Source organism: Elephantulus edwardii, unplaced genomic scaffold (genome assembly GCF_000299155.1).
Source record: "Elephantulus edwardii isolate Elephantulus edwardi_28Jun2011 unplaced genomic scaffold, EleEdw1.0 scaffold00077, whole genome shotgun sequence".
Lineage (NCBI taxonomy): Eukaryota > Metazoa > Chordata > Mammalia > Macroscelidea > Macroscelididae > Elephantulus > Elephantulus edwardii.
Window position 1 is genome coordinate 1,380,720 of NW_006399827.1, and position 18,624 is coordinate 1,399,343.

At 47.4% G+C, this 18,624-nt stretch overlaps 1 protein-coding gene across 2 annotated transcripts in view; it reads right to left on the minus strand.

Annotated features, from left to right (window-relative positions):
• Positions 1 to 18,624, minus strand: part of MSI2 (musashi RNA-binding protein 2) — a 493,957-nt gene that overhangs the window by 230,144 nt on the left and 245,189 nt on the right. The window lies entirely within an intron of this gene.

Consider the following 18,624-nt stretch of genomic DNA (forward strand, 5'->3'; position numbering starts at 1 on the left):
TTTTTTTTTATGTGTGTACCATCAAATTGGATCTGACTGGTACAGGAGGCGATTGCTCCTCCTTCTTCAGCAGAGCATCCGGTGGATTTGAACTGCGCACCTCTGAGATTGCAGTGCAGTTTCCTTCCACTAGGCCACCAGAGCTCGCCTCTACAAGGCTTTTCAATGCCGTGACCTTTTGGAAGCTGAGCATCAGGTCTTACTCTGAGGAACCTCAGGGTGGACTTGAAGCACTAACCTTTCCCTTAGCAACCAAGTACTTCATCATGTGGTTCCTTCTGCCTGTTACATCTGGATTCATTGTTCTGGGACCCCAATGGGATTCATAGGACTCTTTCTCAAAGCAGCTACTAAGAAATCAGGCCCAGTGAACTCACTGCCCTCTGAAGATAGCCCCAAAGCAGCCATTCTCTGGAAAGAAGGCAGGTGCTCCAGCCAAGTTGCATGTGAATCAAATCTTATGCTGAGTCCTCTTGGGCATATTTTATAAGAATGCTTTTGTTGAGATGATAATCCCCATCTCATTTGTCATTTGTGAAAATTCATCATTTCAGCTCTCAACCTTGCTTACAGCAGTCCATTCACCAGCGGGTAGACACAGCAGTGTGACTCTCACCTTGAATTACTCATGCCCTCAGCTGGCTGTGTTGGGCACATGCCCGCAGTCAACGACGACTTGCCCTGAGAAATGCAAGTGAGGTGGTAGTTCGGCTCTCTTGCTCCTGTCCCCTCTGCCAAACAGCCCCCGGCCCCCCGAGGTCCCAAGTGAGAACGAAACCAAGGCTTAGAATGCTTCCCTCTCTTCTCAGCTGGATGTTAAGGGCCTTCCTGGAAGCCAATGATCTAGGCACAAGTGGACCTTGCAGAGTCCAGAGCAGAGTGAGATTTGTCAACTGGACTAGATAAGCAAAGTCTCAAGAGCCCACTAGATGGAGGGGTTCACAGGTGCAGTGTCTGCCCCCAGCTGCGTGCCTTGAGCTGCTTGCTCTCCCTGGCTCAATTTCTTCATCCGGTAAAAACAAGAAGAATGATGCCACCTAAATCATAGGATTAAAAGTAGACCAATCAAGGCATTTTTAACAAACAGGTCTCTCTGAGTACAGGGCTTGTATGCAAAACCCACCCATACCCACCGCCACGGAGTCATTTCCGCCTCATAACAACCTTGTCAGACAGTGAACAGCCCAGACGGCTCCGTAGGCTGTAAATCTTTACAGAAGCAGATTGTGTGGAAGTATTGAGAAGACAACTTCTGTGTACAAGATGCTGGACTGCTGACTGAATGGTCAGCAGTTCAAATCTGCTGGCTGCTTTGTGGGAGAATGATAAGGAAATCTGCTCTGTAGACCTCCACCCACAGGAGCCCCAGGCTGCCAGAAATACATCGTGCCCCCCTCTCACATGGACAGCAGGGCTGGTGTCACCCTGGTGCATGTGGTCAGAAACTCTCTCATTCACATCCCTACCCAAACCTGGGGTCCCATTTATTCATTCGACTCTCATTCACTGACCACAAGCTACCAGAGGATCTCTAGGTATTGGGGGTACAAAGGGAATAAAACAGCTGTGGCTGCTCTCAAAGTGCTTAAGGCTCACTGGTGAGGACAGATCAGGCTTAACAACACAGAGTAGCATGTGCTAGCCAGAGAAGGCACCTGGGAGTGTACGAGACAGTCGTACCTGGGAGGGCTTCCTTGGGAAAGCTGGGTCATAAAGGATGAAAATGCAAGAGAAAAAGGGAGGGGTGGGAAAAATGTTCCAGGAAAAGGGCTTTGCACAAGGATCACTGTTGGAGGGAGAGAGTTCCAGGCACCCAGGGGTCCTGTGCATCTCTGACGTGTGACCAGAGCTGCTTGCAAGCAGGAGACACTGCAGACAGGCCCCATGGTTTAAACAAACCTTAAGCTCTGGCTTGGCTCACTTTGGCCCTAGACTCCTGTCAACTCTTCCTTCTCCCCACAAGCTCCTTCCTGCTTTGGATACGGAAAGCTCTTAGCCGGAGCCTGAAGATTAACACAGCTCTGGAGCAGATGAGGTGCCTTTGGGTGCAAACCCAAATCCCCCACCAGCCTTAACCCTTTCCTCACCCCTGACCGTGGTCACACACTCCCTATCAACTCAAACCGGCTCGGGGACCACGGACTTGGCACCCTCATTGTCTGTGTCTAAGTGTAATGGAAAAAATTGACTGTTTGCTTGGTGCAATAGGGCATGACACTGTTTACACAGAAATAATAGCCCAACTGTGATGGATTCTAAATCTCCATTACAGTGAAAGATTTGAAGGAGTAAAGCAGTTAGAAAAATAATTGGTTTTCTTGTTTAGTTTAAAAAATCCTTTATGCTTACAGATCATGGACTTTGCACCTCCCCTCTTACGAACTGGAAAATAGAAAAGAACAGGAGCAAGGGGATGAGGGAGAGAGTGCAGAGTCTCCTGTTCTGCTGGAAGGTTGCTGGCAGTTGACAAGCCCGAATGTTCTGGATTTTGAAACCCCACCTTGTAGGATGCATCAAGGGGCACTAGTGGGGGGTGAAGTGGGGCAAGGAGGACAGGGTTGGAGGGCACCTGGGCAACATAAACACCAGGCAGACAGCTTAGAAAGCTGTGTACCTTGCAGCTAGCTGACCAGAGTCCCAAAGCTATTAGCAACTGCAACAGCCCCTCCCCATGACAGCAAGGGAGGTGAGAGCTGGGGGGCCCAACAGCCTCTGCACTGGGGGGTACTGACCAGCAAGATATATGAACAGATGACTGGAAAAATCTAGGGCTTCTGCATTCAAGGACGAGAAGAAGGTTGTCAGAACAATCAGGAGAAGAGAAAGCCTCTCAGGTGTCAAAGAAGGAGAAGGTCAGCTGAGGACTTCCTCCACTCAGGTCACCTTAGAGCATCTTCCCTGGGCCCTGGATTCTTAGTCTCTGTTCTTTACAGAAAATCAACCAAGCCGTCAAAGCTCTGCAGATGAGGCTAGGCAGGCCCCTGTTCTGGGCAGTTGCCGCAGCACTGTTTGAAGGCCAAGGCACCTCAGGAAGTCCCTGCAGAGCCAGGGCGCCAGGGGCTGAGTGGTATCATCAGCAGCCCAGGCTTCTCTTTTGCCCACCTCCCTCTCCCATCTCCATGTGCTCCACACATACACAAGGAGCAGTTATCATTTACCAGGAGCTGCTCATTTCTAAGGGTTTTGTGTGCATCATCTCATTCAATCTTCACAATACTCTACAGGCAGGGACCATGACCCACACTTTATAGAAGAAAGGAAGACAGGGCATAGTCAGGCCCCTTGACAACAGTGTAATAGAGAAACCCCCATCTGCTGCTAGGAATGCCCACTGAAGGGGTCCAATAAGGAAGAAGAAATATTAAAGGAAAATCTAGTACCTACCACCCTCCTAAAGCTTTCTTCTATCTTTCCATCCTTCATCCATCCTTCTAGCCATCTATCTTTCTATCACTCCTTTCTCCCATCCATTTGTCCTTCCACTGCCTGTCCCTCTATCCAGATATCTACTCATCCTCTGATCTGTCCATTAATGTACCTGCGCTTCCCTTCATCCATCCACCTAGCCAAGCCATCCTTCATCTGTCCTTTTATCCATCTATTTGTCCTTCCTTTCGTCCCTCTTTCTTCATCCCATTTCTTCATCATCTAATGCTTATTGAGAGCACACTATGTTGCGTCACTGTATCAACAATCACTAAGAGAGCATCCAATCTCCTGACTCCTGGACTTCGGAAGATGCAGAAACACAAGCCTGTGTGAAAGCTCTTCCAGGAGGGGCAAGGCTTGACTTTAGTGGCTGGGAGTGGGTGTTATCTGTGGACCCCCGTCCAAGTGTGAGTGTCTGGCTACCCAGAGATCCTGACCACTGGCTCTCCTTTCTCAAGGTAAACAGGAAAGGCTGGAGGTCCAGCTCTGGCTGGTTAAGTTCTTGGGGAAGAAACAAGCATGTGTACGAAAGACATCACTCTCTTCTCACTAGATTAGAAACCCATTCAAAAGGGGTTAGCAGGTGGGGGCGGGCGGGGGGAATCACAGCGACTGATCCCTTCCACCTTATCATTAAACAAAGGCACCCTGGTGATGCACTGTGTTAAGCATCAGGCAGCTATCAGAAGGGTTTGGACCCATTAGCTGCTCCATCAGAGAAAGATTGGGTGGTCTGCTTCTATAAAGATTTACAGAACACAATCAATGTCCTAACGAGGTGGTATGAATTGGAATCAACTTGATAGCATTGGGGTATCATGAAACTAAAGAACAGGGGTATGACCTCCACTTTACATATATATCTCTATCTCTATCTCTATCTCTATCTCCTCTACCTCAAATGTGACTTTCACCTGAGAGCTGGACCTGCATGTTCCCAACCTTTTAAAAAAGAAAAATTCCATAAAGCAAAGAGAGGATGAGACACCAGGGAGGAAAAGTGCAGACACTTATGAGTTCAAGACCCCGCGGGACACTCCTGAATATTTTAAATATCTTGGGGGGGGGGTGGGGAATGAAAACAGTTTCTCCCAATTTAAACCAGGAAGGGAGTCTTTCTAGTCTGAAAATCCTTTGAGGCAGTTCTTTCAATTATTTACCAGTTTTTTGATTATATTTTATGGTGGGGTGGATGGCAGGGCAGAGGAAGAGAGGCAAAGAGAGACGGGCAAGAAGTCTGTAGGAGAAAGCTGTTGCTGACATTTTCAATATCTGTCTGGAATATTTGAAAAGCCGGGCGTCTGTTTGAAATCGCACAGTCTCTGGCAACAATGGGCACTGCCTCCCGCACTTCTTTAGGTCATATTTGCATACAAAAGACCGGCTGCTGAGCAGCTATTATGCCACAAAGCCACCACAGGCCTGGGAGAGGCGAGGTTACCAGCAAGTGTAAAGAACCCACAGAGACCCCATTAATTTTTCAAGAATTCTCAGGCCCTGGCCTTTTAAAGGCCAGTAGGGAGAAATTCCAGCCAGATGTCTCTGCACAGTTGCTGCCACTAAATATTGAGTTCAAATTCAGTAATGAAGAGTGACAAAGTCTCAATCCTCATTGGGGAAGGGGCTGCTCTGGTGGCCTAGTGATAAGAAACTGCACTGTAATCCCAAAGGCACATGGTTCGGACCCACCAGCTGCTCTATAGGAGAAGGACAGACAATTTCCTCCCATGCGATTAACTGTCTCAGAAAACCCACTGGAGGGTCAGCTATGGGTCAGTTCCAAACTTGATGGTACACAACAACAACATCATGTTGGACATGATGTATAAGCCACCGTGCACATCCAGGCCTTACCCACACACAGGCCTCCCTCTAAAGTGCAAGTTCAGGAAACTTTAAGCCACTAGGTTGATTCTTCAAATCAACCTGCTGATTCCCAAACTGTGTTTGCTGCCTCATCAACTCAACTCAAAACACACTGCCATGGACTAAAAATCAACTCACAGCTGACTTTTCCCAGCAACTTGCCTAGACTCTAAATCACACAAGAGGAAATTGTCCATCTTTCACTCTAGGAACCAGTGATGGGTTCAAACTGCCAGAGAAGCATGGCCTTTGGGTCAGCAGCCCCACTCCCTAGGAACTAAGCCATCAGAACTCTTTTTTACTGCTGTGTAGACTTTGGAAATCTGCTGGGTTCAGAACTGAGTAAATGTTCTCCAATGCCTTTGGACTGTGCCATGTTCTGGGGCTTTAGAGAAACTGTGGAGCTTCGAGGGCCAGCTTGGGTTTCTCGTGCCCTCCAGCCTCACAGAGGTGGAGAAAGGAGAGAAGAGGTGGGAAAGAAAACAGCTGGATTCCAAGGAAGGATGGCCCCACAGGCCAAAGGAACTCGGAGTGGGGAAAAAAATAAAGAAAAAGGGACAAATCCTGGGTCACAGCCCTAGAGCCACCCCTACAGGACAACACTCATTCTTCCCATGAATTGCCGGTAAAGTTTGGATTACAGGTGCACAGCTCTTACCACAATACCTCGCACAGAACACATCCTTCGTTCTTGCTTTTCCCAATCATCCACCTACCCAGAGTCCCCAGGGCCAACAGTTCCTTAGCATCAAGCATCGTACAGGACAAGAAGAATGCAGGTGCAGCAGAACCCGCACAGGACCAATCCCATGTTCCCTGATTAGGAGGAGAAGTCCCTAGGCCTGTGCCACTGAGAAAATGTCTACAAAGTGGCTCAAGGGCTGACTCTCATCTGAACAAAACGTCCCAGTGCTTTCAGTTTTCAGAACAAATCCCTTAATCATGTCAAACAGAAACATGACAGCAACAGAAAAGATAAAGACACACAAAATCTACTGTAGGCATTCAAAACTATTCTAGGTGATCTTGTCAAGGTCTGTGCAGAAAATTCACATGGACCAAGATGTGGGCATTTCCCAGAGTGCGGCTGGCTGGATGTGGTGGGTGGGAAGCATGGGCGAGTCTACATGGAGTGCTGTGTTCTAAAACTCAGTATGAGTAAGGGACAATTGTGTTCTAAAACTCAGTTATGAGTAAGTGACAATAAGAGAGCGTCCTGTTTGGGTGATGAGTGACCAGAACTGGTAGTGAAGGATGAGGCGAGCTTGATGATGTAAGAAGGAGGGACTGGGACACACTGTCCAAGACTAAGGCGGACCATAGGGCTGCAGGTGGAGTGAACGCTGTGCAGTCTACAGAGAGGAGGATGGGGAAGTGGGTGGCCAGGACTGGATGTACCTGAGAGCACGTCCAAGGACAGATTGCTGCATGGCCCCACGGTGAGGGGTGGGGAGGTGACCACACCAGCTGGAAGGTCAGGGCAGCAGTGGTGGTGACTGAGGACTGGACAGCCTCCACCTCGGTGGGGGATGAAGACAGCTAAGCTGAGGACAAGTAGATGTGCTACAGGAATTGGTAACGGTGTTGACTAGGGGAGAGGGGTGCCCTTTCTCAAAACCCTGAGAGTCCTCCAGGTTTGACTCACAGTGGAAAGTCCCCTAGATTGATTTCATTTCCAAGTCATTTCCAAACTATTGGTCCTACCTAGTGAGACATCTCAGTTAAACTCACTACTGTCGAGTCAGAACCGACTCCTAACGGGCCCTCCATCAGGTTTTCAGGAGGCTGTAAGTCACACAAGGGAAGACTGCCCATCAGACTTAGGTCCTTATAAACACCCTCCCTGCCACTGTCACCCATGAACACACAAGGCTGGAAGGTCCAGCCCCACGTGCCCCCATCAGTGTGGCCGGCCACACCAGATGAAAACAAGAGGAAGGGAGAATGGGACCAGACTGAAGAGTCCGTCTGGATGCCCCTACAGTCCACCCACTCAACCGCACGTTGGCAAAGGGCACTCATCACCTGAGGCTGCGATGTGAAAGTTAAAGTATGGGGCGCCACGGCCTCCACAGAGAGGCAGGCAGAGAAATACCCACGGGGGAGCTGCCTGGGTACTTTCCATCCTTCACCCTCATTGCCAAGTACACACGGAAGAGGAACATCTGAGAATAAAAGTGTGTCTATGGATGTGTTCACGGGTGAGATACTGAGTGTGGCAGGCCGGAGTTGCAACATCCTTGCAATTAACAAGGCAGGCAGGCGCTCTGGCTACCCAGAGGCCTTCGCTACATTACAGACTTAATGGTCCATAATGCTTTGGAGGCCCACATTCCCCTCTTGCTGTTGAATTTCAACTTGGCTTGCCCCATACTTCACCGAAATTGATTGCCTTTAAGGAGGAAATGTTTTCAATGACAAAGCTCATTCCAGGGATGTCCTGCCCTGCGCTGGAATGCTTTTAGATCAATGGAAGGAAATTCTCTCTCAGGAATGCAGCCTCATCTGGACACCTTCTTTCTGGTGCCCACCCACACAAACTCTGCTTAGATCTCATCCTTGGAGAGGGAACACCTTCAAACTCCAGGAAGTGAAGTTTTGTCTGAGAAAAGCATGGGACCCTAGAACATGTGGGGGGATGTTCTAGGTATTAACAGAAGGCAGGGGTATACTCCAAGCCACTCCTGCTCAATATCTGGGGCCTAAATTGCAAGGTGAATCTTGTTTATATGCCACTGAGTCAATTTCAACTCACAATGACCCTTGATGGGAGTGGAGCTGCCTCCCTGGGTTTCCTAGGCTGGAATCAGTATAGGCTCAGATCACCAGGTCTTTTCTTGTAAGGAATTCCCGGTGGGTTGACCCACTGATCTGTGGTTAATAGTCAAATGCTTAATCACTGAACCACCAGGGCTTATAATATGAACCATGAAGGACTAAACAGGGTTGGTGAAGGAAAAGGCAGAAACAAAGAGGTACAGATAAGAGGGAAGAGACAGTGACCAAGAAAGTATTGGGGAGCGGTCAGAAAAGGCTAAAGAGGAGGGCTGGAAGGGAACGGGAAGGAGACAGGAAAAGAAAAGCGAAGAGAAGGAGAAAATGTGCACAGAGCTACCAGCTCCTTAAAATGTGACCTTGAGGAAGGGGAGGGTTGGGCGTGTGCCCGGTGGGGAGGCAGCAGGCAGGGTACAGCCCACAGAAAGGCTTCTGCTCCTGCACCACCCCAGTCCCTCCTCCGCGCCCCTCACCTGCAGCCCCTCTGCCCAACCTACCTCTTAGGAGGATTACATTTTAATAAATCAGCACTCTGTTTTTCTGTACTTATTAAAATTTAAGACAATGAGTCATTGAACCTGTAAGGCTTGGGTTGACTAATTACCAGAGAACAGCTGCCTGAGATGACCATGGCCTCGGGGAGCGAGCAGAGCGCTGTCAGTGGCGGATCTGAGAGATGGTGACGGCTTCGCGTCCCTGTGATCTGTGCCTTCCGCTCTGCGGCCGGGTCAAGGGCAAGGCTTGGTCAGCTTGCCGTGGGCACGTGCTTCGGCTCCACCAGAGGGTCTGAGTGGGCAGTCACCAGCTCTAGAGAGGAAACAGGCCCCGAGACGAGGGGAGATCTCGGCCCCTGCCACAGCCCCTTAGAACAATCTAATCCAACTTGCCACTGAAGCTCCCAAAGAAGATGGGTAGTAGTGACTGCCAGTTGCCTTTAAATTGGCTCTCAACTCGTGGTGACCACATAGGACCGGGGAGAACTGAGCTCCATCAGATCTTGAATGTAGTCTTAACAAAAGTAGCTCCCCAGGCCTTGCTTCTGCAGAGCCACAGCAGGAGTTTGAACCAAGCTTTAGGTTAACCATCTATTACAAACTATTTGCACTACACAGATGGACTCTGCCTCCAAAAAAAAAAAGAAATTCCCAGCATTTCACCACGTACCCAGGAAGGGTCATTAAAGACACACAGCTTCCTGCCTTTCCTGGTCATTCTTCCAAGTACGTGCCCTGTGTTAGCCAGGCCCACCGCACCAGCTCGGGTCACCTCCCTAGAGGACACCACTCCTCCAGCGACTAAGGCGCTCATCGTAACCCCGCCCACCACCTGCAATGGCCTTCTCCCTTCACAGAATGAGGCCGCCTCCTCAGTGAAGCCTGGAGAGAGGAGTGTACATTTCCTTGGCCAACCATACCCTCTGTGGTCTGGCCTCGTTCTCCCTCAAGGCCATCACCCACCTGGACTTACCTCCCTTTGTCCAGTTAACACAGTCTGCTGCTTACCTAAATAAAGCTCAGTGGCTGGGTGCTGTCAACCCAAAGGTGGGCAGTTCAAATCCACCAGCCGCTCTTTGGGAGAAAGAGGAACAATCTCCTCCCCTGTGATCTACAGCCTCTGAAAACCAACTGGAGGGTCCATCTAGATGTGCTTTGGAAGAAAGGCCTGCTAACTTTGTCAGAGGGAACTTGATAGCAAGTGGTCTGGAGAACCATGAGGCCGTAGCAAATTGCTTACTGTCCTCCAAGCAGAATCATGGTGCCGGTCTTAAAGGCCCTGGCATGTGCTGCTCCTTCAGGCCAAAGCCTTCATCTCTTTCTGGTGAATGAGATTTGTCTTCCATCCTCTGCTCAAACCTCACAATTCCCAAATGTTCTCCCTACTCCTTCCCTCCTGGGCATGACCCACTATCCACCTAGTCCAAGCCGCTACCATGGCACACGTCATGTTGGGCTTTATCCTCTTACAATGAAGGAGCCCTGTTGGTACAGTGGTTAATCACCAGCATGCTAACCAGAAGGTTTGAATGCCTAAATCTATTCTGATAAAGATTACAGCCTTGGAAACTGCAGGTGAAATTTCTACTTTGTCTTCTGGTGGCCTAACGATAAGAGGTTGTGCTGCAATCCCAAAGGTATGCTGTTCGAATCCACCAGCTGCTCTGCAGGAAAGGATAGGCAATCTCTTTCTGCGCTATTTACTGCCTCTGGACCTGCTGGAGGGTCAGCTATAAGTCAGTTCTGACTCAACAGCACACAAAAATATTAGAATCTACTTGACAGCAGTGGATTCTTAACTCAAGTGAGGTCCCTAAGAACAAGGACCAAGTTTCCATCTCCAGAACTGACCACTGTGCCTGAGACCTGGCTGTAGTGCTTGTCTGCTGACTGGATGATTGAAATCTCAAGCATTAGAGTTCATCTCAAGCATTAGCTTAGTGTGTTCTACGTTCTGTGGGAACCACAGAAGATTTATGGAAATGTGCCAGGGGCCCAAGGTTCAGAGCCTCAAACTATCCAGACATCAGATGAGCAAAAGACACAGCACACAAGCCTATTCTTTCCCTTCTATCATCAGGTGACTTGCTGCTCTTTTCTAGAATGCCTGTACGCCTACTTTGGTCCTGCATCACCTCCCATCTCCTGTTAGATTCAATCCCTCCCCTCACTTCACTCTTCCCCTCTCACGCCTCCCAAATAAAGCAGGGAGCACGTCCAGAGAAAGCTGACCAAAATCCAAGTTTAATATGTTCTTTAAAATAGCAAGGCTATTTTGTCCCAAGTCCTGCAACACCACAAATCGTTTAACGTTTGTGTCACATAAATATTCTGAAACTCCAGTTTTGCTCCACACGCATTAAATGGGAAGGAAAAAATATTAAATAGCTGGACTGCCACTGCTAAGCTTCTATCCAGCTTTGACAAAGAGGTAAGCATTCTTTCGAGCGACACAGCAAAACAACCAGCATGGAAACGGGGCAGAAATTATTTGGTGGCAATTAAAACCAGCTGCCATAGTTACCGAAAGCAAACAACTCAACAAACTCGCCAGGTGCCCGGCAACCACAGAGCACTGAGAGGCAAGGGAATTCTCAAATTATCCTCCTATGGCCGGTACAGGGCTCTATCCGCACACTCCAAAGCTGAGTTCAAGATGTGGTATTAGCAACAATTAAGGGCCCAATTACCTTCCAGAGTTAGGTGGCAGCTAACCTGAGCCATGGGCTGGGCAACTTGACTTCTTGCTCATCACTCAGAGGAAGGGAACACACAGAAAAGTCGAGTGTGGGCTCCCGAAACATTCATCCTGTTGCTCTCAAGCATTACCTTGTATTCCAAGAGAAGATGTCAGCCTAGCAACTCTTGTCCCAAAAGTCTTCACTTATTTTTACCTTCTAACTAAAGCACGGCAGTAGTAGCTGCTAAAAGCTCTAATAGGGAAGTCTGGTAGAGGTATTGGACTATACGTAGAAGAATGTGGCAAAAGGATGGAAGGAAGATTCATCAACAACCTGCATTTTGCAGATGACACAGCACTGTCTGCAGAAAGAGAAGGCCTGAAGCACTTAACTGCAGAAGATCAAAGACTACAGTTTTCAATATGGATTACATTCAATATTAAGAAAACAAAAATCTTCACCACTTGATACACCATGATAGATGTATCATAGATGTATCATACATCATGATAGATGGAAAGAAGATTGAGGTTGTCAACACTTTGATTTTGTTTGTTAACAATAGTTAACAAATTATTTTTAAATTAAATAATTAAATTAAAAATAAAATTGTCAACAATTTCATTTTATTTGGATCCGTAATCAATGTCCATGGTGGTGGTAGTTGTTCGATACTGTCGAGGTGGAACCGACCCATAGCTGACCCTCCAGTGTATTTTCAGAGGTAGTAAATCCCATGGGAGGAGACTTCCCATCTTTTTCCTGTGGAGCAACTGGTGCATTCAAACCCTGTGTCTTTGGGTTGTCAGTGCAGTTTCTTATCACTAAGCCACCAGTGCTCCACCCATGGTAGGAACAGTCAAGAAATCAAAAGATATGTTGCATTAGGAAAATGTGCTGACAAGGACTTCTCTAAAATGCCAAAGAATTTTAAGCCTAAGGTGTGCCTGACCCAAACCATGGCATTTTCAATTGTTCCCTGTACATCTGCAAGGTGGATAGTGAATAAGGAAGACCAAAGAAAAAGTGAAGCCTCTGACTTGTGATATTGATAGAAAGTATTAACTACAATATTGACTGTCAAAAGAACAAACAAATCTGTCTTGGAGGCAGTACAACCAGCGTCCTCCTTAGAGGCAAGGATGGTAAAACATTTTCTTAACACATTTGGGAATGCTGTAGGGAGGCAGTTCTTGGAAAAGACATGCTGGAAAAGGTGAAAGATCAGCAAAAGACAGGCAGGCCCTCAACGAGATGGACTTGAGCATAGTGGAGATTGTAAAGGTGCAGGGGAGGGTAAGGTTTTGATCTGTTCACAAGGTCGCTGTGCCTTGTAGTTGACTCAATGGCAACTAACAGCAATATACAGGCAATTACAGGTAAACACACACATACGTGTCTTTGAACTACTCAAATTAGAATCTATCTGGCTTCCCAATATTTATCAACTAGTTTCTCTTTTAATATTATTTTTAACATTTTATTATACTTTCAGTGCAGTCACTCATTTTCAAGAGGGAAAAATATTCTTTCACAGAGCACCAACAGAAGAAAAACCTTTTAGAAGAAACTAGTAGAGATGTTTCACATTTCACAGCTGAGGAAGCTGAAAGTCCTAAAATGGAAGTGGCTTTTTAGGAAGTTTGCCTCAAAGAATGTTCCAGGACAATTTTAGTCCTAAATGATGTTCCTTATAATAACCTCCACAAACACAACTTTCCTTAACCTCCTCTTGGAAAACTGGTACACTTGTTAGTAGAGCAAAGGCTCTGAGAAGTCCTGCATATAGTGGATGGTTTGGCCACAATGCTGTTGTGTCAGCTAATATTTAACCAGGATCTGGGAAACCTGGCCCCAGGAAAACACATCCAAATCTCCATCTAGAATCCAGTTCTGCCTAGTGACATATAAACTGGGGAGGGGTGGATACTGTGGCCACATGTTGGAATTCTCAATCATGGAATACATCATCATCTTTCTAGAAACAGCCAAGAACTTTCCAAATGAGAAGTCAATAAAGCCATAGGGCTTTGGGTGGATGGAGATGACCTGGGTGGGAAAAGAACAGGCCTTTTTCCCATTTCATAGAGCCTTGGAAGGCTCAGATGAGTCTCCTGCCAAAGACACTTAAATGGTTGAGAATAACCTAGAAGGTAATTATCTGCTTAAAATAAACTCTGAGATGATGCAGCCCTGGAAACACCATCGATACTTGGCAGTGATGGTTTCCTGACCCCAAATCAGCAGGCCTGTGATTTCGCCCCAGTTTTGCTCCTGACCATGGCGCTTGGTTTGTCTGTGATCAAGACCATCACACTGAAGACACATCTCCAATCAGAGGAAATAAGCCCAGGGCCCCTTCCCTCCCTGTTAAAGATGTTATTCAGCCAAAAGCACTCTGGACGCATCCCTTTCTATTTCTCACTGTACCGCGAGCTCCCCACCAAGGGCAGGAATTGCTCTTAAACATCTGTGTGTCCTCAGTAACTAGCTCAGAAATACCTATTATTGCTGCTGCTAAAGGGTGGTGGTTGTTTGGCGCTTTCCTGCTGCTGCCTGGAAATCCCTCACCTCCGAGGTGTCTGCTTCAGGTGAGAGTTCTCAGAGGGCCATCTCTGCTGGGCATCTGGTCCCCCTTCACATGCAACGAAGAGACACTTGATAAAAAGCCTCCTGGGGATGGAGCTACTACTGCATCCCTGCCTCAATTCACCATTACAGCTTGGTCCATAGAGCCTAAAGCGCTTACACACGTCAGCTCGAGTATAACACCCACACAAGGGGTCAGTGGGCAAGGGGATGCATGCATGTACTCATGTGTCTGTACGTGGGTGGGTGCTGGGAAGTCGGCAAATCCAAAGGTTCCCCAAGGTCATGCAGCAGATCAACATGCAGGAGGTTGTGCTGAGCATGCTAGATTGCCCTATTTCTTAGAGAATACAAACAGGAGGCCAGCAATTCAAAAACGCAGTCCTGGTCTCCTTCCCCATTGTTCTCAGTGCTGCCCTAGTTATCCTGCTGTCTCAGGTCCCAGCTCCCCACATCTCTCAAGAACATCTCTGTTTGTCTTGGACTCACTACACACAAAAACTTAAACACTCGGGGGACGTGGGGAGAGGGAGCTGTGCTTGTTTAAAGATGATCTCTTTCGAACGGCTGGAATCTTTAATTCATAATGGTCCCGTGAACCAGGCAGGCAGTGGCCGAGAACTGAGCGCTGCCCCACCCTGTCCCCCATTTCAGGGATTTTAAACACAAGCGGCTGTGCAGGAAGTTGGCTTTTCGCAAAAGCCAAAAAGGGGGGGGGGACCACCATACTAATTTACATGCAATGGTTTCAAGGTCCCTGTTTCATGTCTTGTTATTGCTGCCAAATGGACACGCCATGACCACAGCTCCCTGCATACAAGGTGGGGGGGCAGAGGATTCCTTGAATTATTCAAGGAGTGGTCACAAAACCATCCTTTGTGCAAAAGTTACAAAAGGTGGGGGGGAGAAAGAGAGTGTGTGTTAGTTTCACACATAAGCAGCAGCAGACAGCAGGCTGTAGTGTAACAGGAAAGGAATCCTTCACACAGCCCTAGGAGCATGGGAAGAGGCTGGAGGTAGAAACTTGGTCAGTGAACGTCCCCTCTGTACCTGAACTTCCACTAGGCCCTTTATGAGATGGACAGGTTGGTGAGGAAAACAGGCGCTCAGAAGTTACCTGCCAGCCTCGAGGTCACACATTTTACCTGTTGAAGGCAGGATTAGGGTACAGCCAGGTCTCCGAGGTACAGTGCAGAACAGAGGGCAGGTAGGTAGGCCCTGCATTAAGTGATCAGGTGTGTCCTCCAAAGGGCACCCTACCAGCACCCTGCTCCTGGTCCAGAATGCTGGACTGCTCACTCCTCTGGCTCCCAGTGCCAATGTGTTCAAGGGCCATATAGGCTCCCTGGCTCTGAAGAGCCTCTCTAGTCCACGGCCCCCACCTGCAGCCACACACTCAGGTCAAAGGGTATCTCAGGAAGCATGCTCCGAGGAACCACAGCTCACTGCCACTGAAAACAGAACCTGGAAACGCCTGGTCACCATGTGCCAGAGATTACATCTTGACACATGGAGGAGGACAGCTGATTCCTCGCTGCCTCAAGGGGCCCCAAAACACACATACTAACATTGGCTGAGGCTCAGTAACGTCCTTGTACTGGATTTGCTCAGGATCCCACAGAGCTCATACTGGGAGTCACTTCAAGACTCGGTCCCTGGGTAGCTATTTCATTCGTTGGGGGCTACCTCCTGTAAACGTGGTCCTCCCTGCGTGCTAGCCTTGGCTACCAACAGTCAAGTAAGAGAACTCAGTGTCAATCTTCCCTGGCCACTGTAGGAACTCATCCAACCAGTGGTTTGGGACAAGACAACAAAGGCATGAGGCTGGAGCCAAACCTCAGTGTGGTTCCTCACTAGGCCTCTTTCCTGCTGTGTGATGTCGGGTAAGCCACTTGGCGTCTCTGTGACTCCATTTCCTCATGTTATGGAGTCCCCAGGGGGTACAAATGGGAAAGTATTCAACTACTAACTTCAAAAGTGGCCATTAAACTACAGGCACCTTGGAAGACAGGCAGGTGATGGATGGGCTCCCAAACGCACACAGCCTTGAAGATGTCTAGGAGCGGCTCTAGTCTGGAACGCATGATGGAGCCACGTGTCAGTGTGGGCTCAACGGCAACCACTAACAGGAGTGTCGCAGTGGAACCTCTAAGTAAATGAACTACTACAGAAGAGTGCCTGACAGAGGCCACGAGTTCATCAGCGGTGCTGTCTGTGTTACTCCTGCTGATGTCCTGATGTTGCGACCAGACTCCTTTCTTTGTCCCTCTAACGAGGCTGAGATGAGCAAAGGAAAGAGGTGTCCAATGGGACCAGCGATGCCTCACAACACAGCAAGTTGTAATCTCAAGACCAAGTTCCTGGCCTCTAAGCAAAGCCCATGGTATCCTCCAGCCAGACATGGGGAGAGGACAGAAAATCCAAGGAAGTTTTCATGAGTTGCCCTGAAAATCAACAAGGTAGCATTGCAGAAAAGTGAGTACAGGCTTAATATTCACGATCCTAGGTAAGATCTGGCCAAGCCTAGGTCACACAGTTCCATTCCACACCTGCCATGTGGCATCCTTCTCCTGTGTGAAGTCAGACCCTCCATCCAAGCCTCAGTGCCACCACTTCAACTATGAGACTTCAGTGTCAGGACATGAACCCTTCCAGTTCCTCTTTGATAGAAAAGGGATAATGACAGCTCTGTCCCATATAAGCAATAGAGTAGTTATGACAAACAAATAAAAGGATATAGGCGGAACATGTATCTCTGGACTGGAAATGATGATATTGTTAATATTTTCTAGCCTTAAGCTTAAAAGATTATAATGTTCAAAATTATTTGTTATACATTTGTCTAAATTTTCCCCTCTTTTAACGACTGGGATCTAGAGGGAAGAGAAAAGACCAAAGAATGGCCAAAATTATTGGGGCAGCTATTGCTGCCAGTTTAGGGCCTGTGTCAGGAAAAGGAAGTCTTACTCATAAACAGTGCCACCCAAAGGTAATAAAGAAGGTCAGAATTACTTCCATTGTGGAAAGCTGGACCACTTCAGTAGACAAGTGTCACAGATGAGAGCCACAGATAGGCAAGGGAGTAGAGAGGAAGCTCCCACTCACTTGCTTTAAGTGTGGATCTGAAGGACACTTGGCCAAGGGTGGCCCACATCAGGTCCTTGTGGTTGACAGGACTGACAGGCCCCAGCTCCCAGCTGGAAACAAAGGAGGACACTTCAACGATTTAGATCCTCCCAGAAGAGCTGTGGGTGAGTATTAACATTACTGGTAAGTATATTCGTTTTCTTCTGGACACAAGAGCTTACTATTTGGTCCTAAAAGCCTTCTGAGGTCCCAACTCTTCTCACTATTTCTTAGTTGTTGGAATGGACAAAAAACCTCATAAGCAGTTCCTTACTTCACCTCTGCCTTGCATGTGGACTTCTGAGTTGTAAAACAACTCAGTGGTAGATGGAATTTGCTCCAGGACTTAAGAACAATAAATGACATAGTTGAACCTTTACATCTTGTGGTTCCTAACCTTTATACTATAACAGACAAAGTGCTAGTCAATAGGCCTTTTATTGCAAGAACTACCTTCCCTCTGTAACTTGATTTGTGCCACTATTAGAGCCTCTACTTGGAATATTATTGCTTTTAATTTTTGACTCATGTACTTTTAACTTGTTGGTTAAATTTGTGTCTTCTAGGCTGCAACAGTTCCATGATACATCTTCAAGGATATGAACATGCACGGCTAAGCACAACTGATAACAGTTCATCTAAATTCCAAAATCAGTCTCCATAATAGTCTATGTGTTTCCTATTGCCAAAGGGGCCCTTTAGAGTAGTGAGAGAAGATCTTCATCCTGAAACCCACAGTGTCCCTTTTCAGCAGGAAGTAGTTAAGAGAATACGCCATCCCCTTTTCCTTATGAATCTGGGTGAAGTCTCTCTCAGGGAGGAGTGATAGGGAATGGCAAAGGACACATTGACAAAGGAGATTAATCAGAACTGGCTTTGGCAAGCACTGTGGCAATTGGATAATTAAAACAGACTTTCAAGGGGGGGGGAAGAAGAACGAACTAGGGAGGAGGGTAGAAAAAATAGTGCAACAATGAATGAATGAATGAATGAATGAAAACCCCAAATCTCTGTAAATGTTCATTAAAATTAATAAAATTTAATAATAAAAAAGGATACATGCAAAGCTCTTCCTCAGCGCTCACAACTCTCAAGTGTTGAATGAATGCTAGCAATTATTATAACTACAAACAGGAAAACAATCAAGGCTTCCCTCTTCAAGTCAGAACCATTTTAAAGACCAGCCTTTGTAAGTATATGGGCATATGGGCCTTTAAAAGAACAAAAAGTCCAGAGAACACACTACAGTTCATGTTTAATTATCCTAATCCTCAAAGAATGAAGATGGGTATAAGAACTGGGAAGACTATAATAACTTACTATAAATAATTACTGAATAATGCAGTTGACCCTCAACAGTGACACACAGGTAAGTGTTTCTAGGCCAGTGTGGGTGCACAAACATGGGGCAGATGGTGCACTTTCTAACCCCTGCTCTGCTGGTGGTGGGGAAAGTAGCCTTAAGTTGGTCCATGAGAACTGGAGAGGGTTTCCCATGGTCTTTTCCAGCTGACAGGGGATAACCCGGCCTCATTCTGGAAATAAGATATTGACATATTAGGCATTGGAGAGATGAGATGGACTGGCATGTGGCATTTTGAGTCTGATGACCATATGATATATTACTCTGGAGATGAAAAGACAAGGAAAAATGGGGTTGCCTT